Source organism: Chenopodium album, chromosome 16 (genome assembly GCF_948465745.1).
Source record: "Chenopodium album chromosome 16, dcCheAlbu1.1, whole genome shotgun sequence".
Lineage (NCBI taxonomy): Eukaryota > Viridiplantae > Streptophyta > Magnoliopsida > Caryophyllales > Amaranthaceae > Chenopodium > Chenopodium album.
This window is the reverse complement of record NC_137849.1, coordinates 19,469,674-19,481,192: the sequence shown is the minus strand read 5'-3', so window position 1 is coordinate 19,481,192 and position 11,519 is coordinate 19,469,674. Positions and strand designations below refer to the sequence as shown.

The following is an 11,519-nucleotide window of genomic DNA, read 5'->3' as shown; positions in this document are numbered from 1 at the left end:
CGTTCGGGGACAAGAGAACCATCTACAACCCACGTTCGGGGAGAAGTGAACCATCTACATCCCACATTCGGGGACAAGAGAACCATCTACAACCCACGTTCGGGGAGAAGCGAACCATCTACATCCCATGTTCGGGGATAAGCAAACCATCTACATCCCACATTCGGGGATAAGCGAACCATCTACAGTACACGTTTGGGGACAAGCGAACCATCTACGGCCCACGTTCGGGGATAATAGAACCATCATCATTCTTCAAATACTCAGTGATCATCATTCAATAGGCTGCTCGAGGAAAAGTAGCTCACGATAGCTTTTCCTCAGGCGAGGAAGTTGTCTTCAATCAGACAAGTTTTTCACAAGGCGTAGAAAATTGTCGGACGTTGCCAACTCTCAAGGTGAAGAACTCAACTATAATATCATCTAACAGCATTCCCCAGGCGTGGAAAATCATCATCTAACAGCATTCTCGAGGCGGGGAAAAATCATCATCTAACAGCATTTTAGAGGCGTGGAATCATCATTCGACAATATTCCCGAGGCGGGGAAAAATCATCATCTAGCAGCGTTCTAGAGGCGTGGAATCATCATTCCCGAAGCGGGGAAAAATATCATAACAATCTTCATTCGATGGATTTCGCGAGGCGAGGAAAGCTACCAAACATATTTGCCACCGATACATTAGTGTCAGATACGCATTCTATACCCTTACTCTTTTATTTGTGGAACTAACGCTTTTCTGCAGGTATTGGCGTATATAGAGTGATTTAGGATCGTAGAATGTCTTAAATCATTCTTCGTCCCAATCTACTACTTTGACTATCGTTTTCGAAACTGATGTTTCTACAAACTCAGTCAAAGTGGGGGCTTGTGTAGACGCCTAAAAATGTCTCCCTAAAACCAAACTCGATGATGAACGACCTTTCACTGCCATTATTGGTCCAGTTGAAAATTTATTCTTTGGAGTGCTTAAATCCATATTCAATGCCAATACATTTCATGAACCAACCCAATTCTTAGCTAATTTTCCCCAAACCATAACTTATTTTCCTCCTTTTGTGTTCACATCACAAAACCGAGCTAATCTGATTTCAAGGACCTATAATTTTGATCCAAATATTATTTGGTTGGATAGGCATTTTAATAAGATTTCCAATGGTATATCATAAGCCCAATTCCGATTTAAAATGAAGAAGATATGAGCAAAACACTAAACTCGGCCCAAAACCGACACCCTATCACTAAAACGACCATATTTTAAAATCTATAAAAGATTTTGACGTGATTAAATTGGGTTGAAAATTATACTTGATACGCTTTCCAACGATATATAATATACCTTATTCCGAGTTACAAATCAAAAGTTATCATAGTTTTAAAAACACATGAAAACTAAAATTACCGCGCGGCAGCATATATACTGCGCAACGGCATTTGATGCCGTGTCACGATATTTTGCACCGTGTCACGGCACACATGCCGTGACACAAAATTTATTTAAGGGTTTTTCTTTGCGGCACCTTCACTTCTAGGGTTCCGTGCTTCACCCCACATATTTTTGCTCTATAAATACGAGGTTGATTTCCTCAGTTTCAAGGCACCAAAAATCATTCTCTTTCTCCCTTCACCAAAAATCATTATCTTTCTCCCTACACCAAAAATCATTCTCTTTTCCCTCTTTATCCTAAATACTAACCTCCCTATTCTCTCATAATACTTCCCCTAAGCACTCCAATGAGTTCATACTTAACCCAAAGTTCCATATGTAAACCAAGGTGTGAAAGGTAGAATTAATTGAGGGTTTGGACCAAATCAACTCTACTTTTCATTTAATTTAATTCAATTTTTTTTTATTGAAGTTACTAACAATTTATTCATGATATAGCGATTTAAAGAAACGCAGAACGTGAGTAATTTATTCACTTACTCTTATTTTTATTCTGTATTGCTAGTATCATGATTAGGTTTATTATTATAATTTGATTTGACTACCGTTATTATTGTTAAATTGCTTTCAATGTTTATGTTTATTCTATTGTTTATTATTGATCACCATATTGCATGTTTAAAAGGGAATATGTAATTGAAAATCACGACTAATAAGATAATTTGGATGATAGGTTTAGGTTCCTTTTTAATCTTGTTGTTTAATCAAGTGGTCACAATACTTTAGAATTATATGTTGCATTAATATTCAACCAATTTACCATAATTATAGTTTGGAGCAAATTCAATCTTTGTTTGCATGCCTTTGAGATCGCAGGAAATACTTTTTGCTATAAGAATTGAGTTTACGCCAATACGGGCAAATGTGACTCCATGACTCACTTTGTACCATCATCCCCGATCTTCCTTTCGTGGTTCTGAACCATATGGATTTAGTTATCTCATGGATTATGAATGGGGTGTAACCTTCACGGGTCAATCATTGACTGCCTATGGCTGTCCCTTATCGTGGTTGCCTTAATGATCCGTTAACGGTTTACAAGTTCCTCAATAACTTGTTGGCGGCTGCCTATTTTGCTTTGTCCCTAATCGCGTCCCTAATCGTATATGTCAATTCCCACTTCATATGAGTGTCAAGCATATTCACCACATGCTTAACGTAGGCGCGCTTTGAACAATGCCTACAAGTACTAGGTAGTTAGAAGCTCCCATATTCATATAAATTAGAAGTAAAAGTTACCTTGTTGCTTGATGTACCAGTATTATTTTCTTCATATTAATTGCAAGATACTCAATATACGGCATGTAATGTTTTCTTAACAAAGATTTCAAAATTGCTCTTGTTTTGGGTAATTTTTACCCATGTCACGTGGACTAACCAGTAGGCGACACGTGTCAGCCCAGGATTAGTCCAAACTGGACCTATCCCCATTTGACACGTGTCGTTCCCAGAATTCAGGAGGAAAGACGGCCTTCAGGGCCCAAATCCCGAAAAAGCCGTAATTCGGCGCAGTCCATCAGAATTAGGTCAGAGTGACCAAACCAGGAGCACATTTACCAATGACCCTATAAATAGAGAGATTTCCCCCATTTTGGGACATCTACAATTCTTTTATTACAACTTACCCTACATTCTCTCACATCAGAGAAAACACCTGATCTCGGAATCCGAGAAGATCTCACTTTTAATTTTCCGCACTTTTTACATTCTCCAACACGTTCTAACTCGATCGTCGGAGGCGGAGCTCCTACCAACCAGAGTCTCCGTTTTCGCAGGTACAGAGCGCGACGGACCAATGTTCGAGCTGTAACTCTCTCGAGAGACAAAAACACCCAAAACAACTCTCAATCTTAATTTGTATTTTTTTTTCATCGGGTCTAGGTTTATTAAATTTCACCGTGTACATTAAAATGTTTATGACAATCCTACGAATTAGTAATTATATATATATATATATATATATATATATATATATATATATATATATATATATATATATATATATATATATATATATATATATATATATATATATATATATTTTGACATCCTTACACACTCTGATACAATATTATGTCTACTATTGTATTTGCTTTTCCTCGCGATATTGGTAGTAGCATGTAGATATTGTCGACAGTTTATCACGGTATGTATAACAATTAACCATCCAAATTCCATTACAATTATTGCTGATGATGACATTTGATAAAAAACTATAACTATAGTATTTTGTATAACACACAAACAATGTGAAATATACATGTCAACAATGTACAATATATTAAAATTGTGAACATGATAATTAAAATATTTGTATTTTTTTTTCGATATTTGATTACTCAGTTGTTTGTTATAATTTGTGATGATTAGTTGTCGTTTTAGAATATGCAAGTTTGGTTGTATTTTTATTATATGAAATGATGGTTTTATGACTGGATCTAGCACAAATTTCTTACTTACTCCTTCCATTTTTAACTACTTGCTACACTTTTCTTTTTCGGCCGTATTTAAATACTTACTCTATTTCCTTATTTGAAAAACTTTTACAATATTTAATTCATTTCTCTCACCTAATGGACTCAACCTAAATCATATTTTATTAATTCCATATTCTCTCTCCTCCAATTCTCTCAACTACTTTTACTTTTTACATTTTAATATTCTTCCACCAACCCCACTACCTTCATATTTTATTAATTTATCCAATTTCTCCTAAAACTCAACGCATTGAGAAATGGAGTAAGTATTTAAAAACGGAGGGAGTATTAATTAATTTAACTATGAAATTGGACTTTTATTTGGAAAAAAAAAAGAAAAGAAATTGCACCTTTTGTTATTGCTTTGCTAATGTTTAGGTTCTACAAAATACTACTCCCTCCGTCCCTTTATTACATGCCTGTATTCCTTTTTGGGGTGACCAAAATTAAGTGTCTGTTTTTATTTATGGGTTGTACTTTTTTACAATATTATTCTCTTTTTGATGACTTGTCACCCTTTTTTTTTCTTTTTTGTACTTTAACATCAATTGCCAATACTTTTTCTCTCCTAATTCCCAACTACTTTTTCTTTCTCTCTATCTCTCTCTAACCCCACATGCATATTTATACTCCCAATTATTAGTTTTAAGAAATTTTTAACTTTTTTAATTCCCGTGCAAAATGAGAAATATGCATGTAATTAAGGGACGGAGGGAGTATATTTTTTGTTATTAAAAAACAGATTGAATTCTCAATTCTACCCCCATATCCAATTTAAAATAATAATCTTACTATACAGATTCTTTTTTTTTTTTGCTATAACATGTTATAATAAGTCGTAACATATCCTCACCCCTTAAAAGATTTGACCTTGCTCCCTTAGGAGTGCCAATTGTATGTGTGAGCTTTGCTGACGTGGCAACCTTCATTAGAGCTCCTGCACCTCGTTTGAATCACTTAGCATGCGTTTGCAAAATTGGAAACAACCAAACATTGGAATCTTGACCGACCTTTGGCTTTTTTTTCTTCTGCATTTTACTTTCCTCTATCTCTGCAGTTTCTCCTCCATACACCCTTTTCTCTCTCTTCTTCCCTGTTCACATTCTCTACAACCATCAACAATGAGCACCTTCTGAGCTTTCTCATCTCCATCAAATGCTGCTTCTCTAATTGTCTTTAATTCTTCTCTAAATTTCTTAATTTCTCTCTCCTTTTTCTTTAATGGCTTCCATTGTTGTAGGCTTGTAGCACCTTCTTGGCTTTCTCTTCTCCATCAAATGCAGCTTCTAATCTAAGTAGGGTTATTTACATTACTTCAATTATTTTCAAGAGGTAACTGCATTAGGTCGTGTGGTGATAAGGATACCTTAGCTTAAGTTATTTAACCAACAATTAGAGCTTATTTGGTTGTCTTTTCATTGGGCTTCATTGTCATGATTAAGAACATTAGAATTCATATTTCATTTGCTGCGGCTAGAAACCCTTGAATTTTATTATGTATGTGTTTTTGGAGCTTCACCTGACAAATAATAATATAAGATGGTCAAATGAGGTTTTTCTTAAGGTTTTCCCCCGCATTTTTCGTTGTCAAGTTCTTATAATGATCTTCCTCTGAGCAACATGTTACGAAAATAAATCACTATTTTGAAGCTTCTATACTCTCTATCCTTGATAATAGGACACATTTGATATGAGTTCAATTACCTTGAACTGGGTTATTATCCCATAAGTATCCATCACTAATTTGAGTTTTACATTTCAACCATTAAGGTAATATGGGTAGATCCAAAATTTAACGGTTTAAGTAGTTTGTGGCCTGGTATGTTGAGAGGTGTGAATCTGAAATGTTCCCCTGCTTGCCTATCCTTTTGTGCTATTTTATTTTGTCAGCTTGTTTCGTCTTAAATAGAAATTCTCCAGAATTTTTTCATTCTTTTGGAGCTCTTAAGAGTGATTCAACATCTGATCATTTATTAATTTTTTCATTATATGTGACAGTTTCCCTGGCCAAGCTGCCTGTGTGAGATTTTCTTCCCAGAGAGCTCCAGCTGCATCTGCTTCTGCTCCTGCTGAGGAAAACAAGGTTTGTTCTTGAATTTATTTGCACTTCTTAAGTTGTCTTTGATACAAAGATGGTTGTAACATGTGATGCACTAGGGTAAGAAATGGTACTAATTATACTTGCTAAGGCTGTTGACAAAAACAAACAACTTTGTATAATTTACTGTTTACTCATCAAAATCCCGTGAGATTCAATTAGTCACTAAATAAAGAACCTGTATGATCTATAAAATTCAAATGATAACAAATGAGCAATATGAATGAAATTGAACGTATGATTTTGTATTACATATATGTTCTCTTCTTTCATGATTAAAAGAAAGTTAAAAAAAAAATGGCTTTAAATAATACTCCCTACGTCCCCAAATGATAGTCCCTTATGAGCAAAAATCACGGGAATTAAGAAACTTAAATAAAAGTAGTAAAAGTACATTGAAAATATAAATTTACATTGGGTATGTAAAATAATAGAGAGAGAAAGTAATAAAAGTACATTGAAAAACAAAATTTACATGGGAAAGTTAAATTTGCACAAATATTGTTGTAATTGGAGGAAATTTTGATAAAAAAATTGATATTAATGGTACTTGAAAAAAGCAAATGGGACTATCAATTTGGGACTAAAAATAGGTCATAAGGGACTATCATTTGGGGACGGAGGGAGTATTGTTTATAAGATAACTGGTTTTAATCTGAAAGCGCTGCGATCTCAATGTCATTTTTTTTATGGCCTATGGTTTTTTCCCCTCTGTCACTGTTTGATAGTATTATGGTTCATTTATGATACCCTTTTTTTGTAAATTTGCAGGAAGCAACGGCTGAAGATGATGACGATGATATGGATCTCTTTGGTGATGAAACCGAGGAAGAGAAGAAGGCTGCAGATGAGAGAGAGACAGCTAAGAAGGCATCTGAAAAGAAGAAAGAAAGTAAGATTTGTCTTTTGAATTGTACCTAAATTCTCTTAGTTTTTTGTGCTTTGTTGAAGAGACGAATTATGTGCATTCTATATCAGCGTTAAATTTTCGAGCGTTACACCTGGATAATGGGTGTTACTCAAAGTAATATCCTTCTCCAGAGACTTTTATCCTATAGCGGAAGAACTATAGTCTTTCCCTTTGGAGATGGGAAGATTGTCTCTTTTTTTTCTTTTTTTTTATTTTTATTTTTATTTTATTGTCATATATATGCGGAATTAATCTTTGGATAATGCTTTATAACACAGAGGTTGGTTTATCAAACTTTTTATCTGGAAAATACTGTGATCGGATATTAATTGAATCTAATTGCAGAAGAGATTCTGACCATATGAGTAATACTATTTGGGAGTTCATCCAGATTTTTTCTGCTGAGACCATGGACATACATAATCCATGAAATATAGGTATAGCTGAGACCATGGACATACATAATTCATACACATTCAAGTTCTGTCTTATAATTTAATTGATTCTTATTATTTTATAGTTCAATATTTTGAACTTGTTAGTGTTGACTTAGTGAAATCCAAGATCTTAATAGCACATAAGTTACTGAAGTTTACATGGGAATATGGGATGGTATTCATTATGGTGATTTGCTAGAAAACATTTAACTTCAAACCTGTCTTCAATCAAAGTGTTTCATTAGTCCAATGAACTTAAATTATTTTCAATAGCTTTTAAATCAATACGAAGCGACTGCCCTTGTGCCTCTCAATTTCAATGCAGGGCATACAGCTTGCCTGGTAGTAAATACAAGGAGTCTCTGATGTGGAATAACCGATGCTTTTTATAAATTAGAACAGAAAATTATCTGATAAAGGCTATTGTTTCTTATAAGGTGTAAAACAACATACGGAGTATATCATATTATGCACTACTAGGTACTACAACAAGAAAATTCCATCAAATGTCAAGAAGTTGTGTAAGCATAGTAATGTTGGCAGATGATATGCTTATGTAATTTAGCTATTACATATTCCATGACTTATACATACAGGAAGCTTCTGGGCATTCTCTTCTATTGGTGCCATTGAAGGAATCAACGCGATCAATAAGAAAGAACTCATCACTCAGAGCAGGAGCTTGTAGATTGTTTCAAGGATGACGATAGTTGTGATGGGGGTTACATGGATAACGCGTTCAAGCGGGTCATAAACAATGGTGGTATTCGTGGTGAAGCTAATTACCCTTACAGTGGAAGTGGTGCTACCTGTACTACCAAGTACCAACAAGGTCCTACTTAGTTTTCTTCACGTTCATGAGATGTTAATGTCAATGATGTGAGTTTTTTGCTAGCAAGCTACATTACTCAAACTTGGGTACCCATGTCAGACATGAGTATCTAAGGGTTAGCTCGCTATATAATTAGAAGTTTGTAGGATATTGGTCCCAAATGAAGTATATCATATCCATACCCATGCTCAAGGGATCCAACATGGGTAAGTGATGTGAAATTTAGAGTTCAGCTTAGCTAACAAATGATCAGTTTCCATCTAAGCATGTCTTAACTCAATTTTCTTGTTTCTTAGATGGAAATAAGATTGTAAATATTAATGGCTATGGACATGTGGAAGAAACAGTGACCGCTCTCATGTGTGCAACTGTAAGACACCCTATTAGTGTTGGCATAGTTGGATCCTCTATTGACTTTCATCTATATATTGGCGGTGGTTTGGTGCAATAATATTTTTTTCCTGTTTCCTTTTTTTAAATAAAAAATTGGGTCTAATCAGTTGCTTTTGGTGTTGGTGTGACTGGTTGCTGAACATCTTTTAGTCATGCCATCAGTTCGATCTGCAGGAGAGTTTCCAATTTTCTGTCGTTGCTCACTTGTCAAGTTACAGTACTACGGAGTATAATCTTTTTTGATCCTTTGTAAGGGATTATGAGAACATAGGGATTTTTTTCCCTTTCTTTTCATTTCCTCCAAACACCTTTCTTGATTTAGCTTTGAAAAAAGAGAAAAATATAGAGGGATAGGGTCTAGGGTCTAAAGTATAAGGTCTAAGGGAGAGTAGGAAGAGACATGCCTGGAAAGAGAGTAGGTTTGGTGGACTGGTGCAGGGACACAGACAGCCTTTTTTTGATTGGGTTATGCAGTGTGTAAAGCCATTGAGCGAGGAAGATAAGAAATGGGTTATGGTAATTTCCCGAGCTACTTGGGGAGCTCAAAACCGTGGGGTTTTTTAGAATGATTGGACTGATCCAAAGGAGATTGTTCGATGTATATGCTTGGTTTAAGCTGGTTTGGTTTGGTTTAAGATGGCTACAAAAGGTTAAGCCTGTCATCCAAGAATGCATTGAGAAGTACTCGAATGAGATAAGGTTTAACCTTTTAGCCGTAATAAAAAAACAAGAAAGCCCGTATATTGTGGAGCTTAAGAAGTAACTGAGAAGTTGAGAGTGAATTTTACAGCAGCTTTTTGCTGCACAATCAGGAACAACATGGGTACCGGAAACACCATACTTGAAGAACTTAATAGGGGTGCCAGAAACAGGAACTTTGAATTTTGAATTAGTCTATATATATGCTCGGTTTAAGCTGGTTTGGTTTACTTGCAGTGGAAAGTTTAATTTGGTGATAGGAGATGAGAAATCAACAATAATTGTGATGTAGAATAATTATTAAATTATAGGTAGAGAGAGAGCTTTTCATACCAGGGGAGTAGTGAATATTGTTCGATCTATGTGAATTTAGTTTAGCTTTCTTAATTAATTTAATAATTTTCTCATATGCACTAAATTTTCTGCAAACAAAAGGGTAAATTGCATAATGGAGCATTATCAGCCACAACTAATCAACATCATGGAAGAGAAGAAGAAGACAAGACTAAGCTGGATACTCATTCATACTGTTGTATACTTTTATAATGCATTTTAATGATTGAGATTTTGTGTTCTTTCTTGTGCAATGAATTTGAGTTAAGGTGTCATAACTATGATGAAAGCATATTAATCTTGACCGAAGGGGACCAGTGTCTCTACTCTTCCACCACATCGAGGAGCTGCTTGTAGTGACATGCAAGGGATGATGGATGTTGTGAACGGTGGGAGGTCATAGTATTATACCTATTCATAGAGTGATCATATGATCGATACAGGATATGTACTCTCTTTTTATTCTATATGTAGTTAATAAAGAAGGGTGACTTTGGTTTCTTACATATACAGATATACTTGTATATATTTGTTGGGAGTTATGTCTATGTAATTTTTCTTTGATCTCATATATATTTATTTACGAAGTACTTAACTTGTAGATTTTTTTATTTTTTTATTTTTATTTTTTTTTTAATGACGGAACTTAAATTGTAGTTATTGAATTAGCAATTTAATGTTTACTCTTGGAGTTATGGTTTCTGAGTGAATCAGTTTTACTATAATGAAATATTAACTGAGATAGTTAACAAGTCCTTTGGATTACTTTTATGACATTATTGATTTGCAAGAAATGACATTTCTTTTATACAAGTATCAAGTATGGATTTTCAATTCGTTTTCAAGTCAAAAAAAAAAAAATGTCCTTTTAGACTTGATCGTTTCTAAGGTTTAATTCTTGAGGTGGGTCACTTTATGATGGGCCAAAAATACTTCTAATAAATGATCATTTGGGCTTAATGAAGATATGTTGTTATTTATAAATTATATATGGCTAGACACTGGTCTAGGCATGTTCCCTACACCCCTCCATAAATGCAGAGTTTCATTTAACACCCCTTCTCTAAAATTAGTACCTGTATTAATTTTACCCCCTATATATATATATAAAAAAAAAAAAAACCCTTTCTCATTTCTTTTTCTCTCCTAATCCATTTTTTGCATTTTACTTCTCTCTCCTAACCCATTTTCTGCATTTTATCTTTCTAAATCAATTTTTTACATTTAAAAATACGAAAATTTCTACGAAATTGTGACTAATTATCGAAAAAATTGTTCAATTACTATAGGATTCAACAAATCAAGGTCGAAATTCGAAGAAGTAAGTGATTTTATACATATTTAGTTCGAAAAAGAGTACATAAACACTAATTTTAATAATTTTTTGTTGCAATTGTGTTACAGGAACATCATCGAAGCATATAACATGGAAAAAGAGAATGAACTATTGCATTTTAGTAATTTTTAATAATTTTCATTTAAAAACTAGTAATCTGAACAAGTACATTTTGATTTTTGAGTATATGAAGTTTTTTTTTTTTTTTTTTTTTTTTTTTTTTTTTTTTTGCAGTACGAAGGAAATAGTTTCAGAGAAGAACATCAAAGAATTTGGAGAAAATTAAGCATTAATTAAATTAGTTCGTAATGTTTTTTTTTTTTTTTAATGAATGTTCATTTCCAATTTGATAAATGTTCATTTACATATTAATATATAGTCATTCACAAAATAAATGATTAATATAAATGTTCAATTATATATTACTACATAGTCATAATATATGTTCATTCTTTTTCATAGTTTAGAGTGGAAAATTATTTTGATGAATGTTCATTTGTATTTTGGTAGATGTTTAATCACATAAATGTATATGATTTTCACATATTACTATACGA

At 33.7% G+C, this 11,519-nt stretch overlaps 1 long non-coding RNA gene across 2 annotated transcripts; it reads left to right on the top strand.

The window, feature by feature from the left end:
- Positions 1 to 4,918: 4,918 nt before the first annotated feature.
- Positions 4,919 to 9,867, top strand: LOC145586290 (uncharacterized). Of its 2 annotated transcripts, none has more exons than XR_014100882.1 (4): positions 4,919 to 5,219; positions 5,923 to 6,007; positions 6,794 to 6,914; positions 7,966 to 9,867. It is a non-coding gene; the product is annotated as an uncharacterized LOC145586290 (long non-coding RNA). The 2 variants fall into 2 exon arrangements; XR_014100881.1 differs by having other exon boundaries at positions 4,920 to 5,256.
- Positions 9,868 to 11,519: the final 1,652 nt, after the last annotated feature.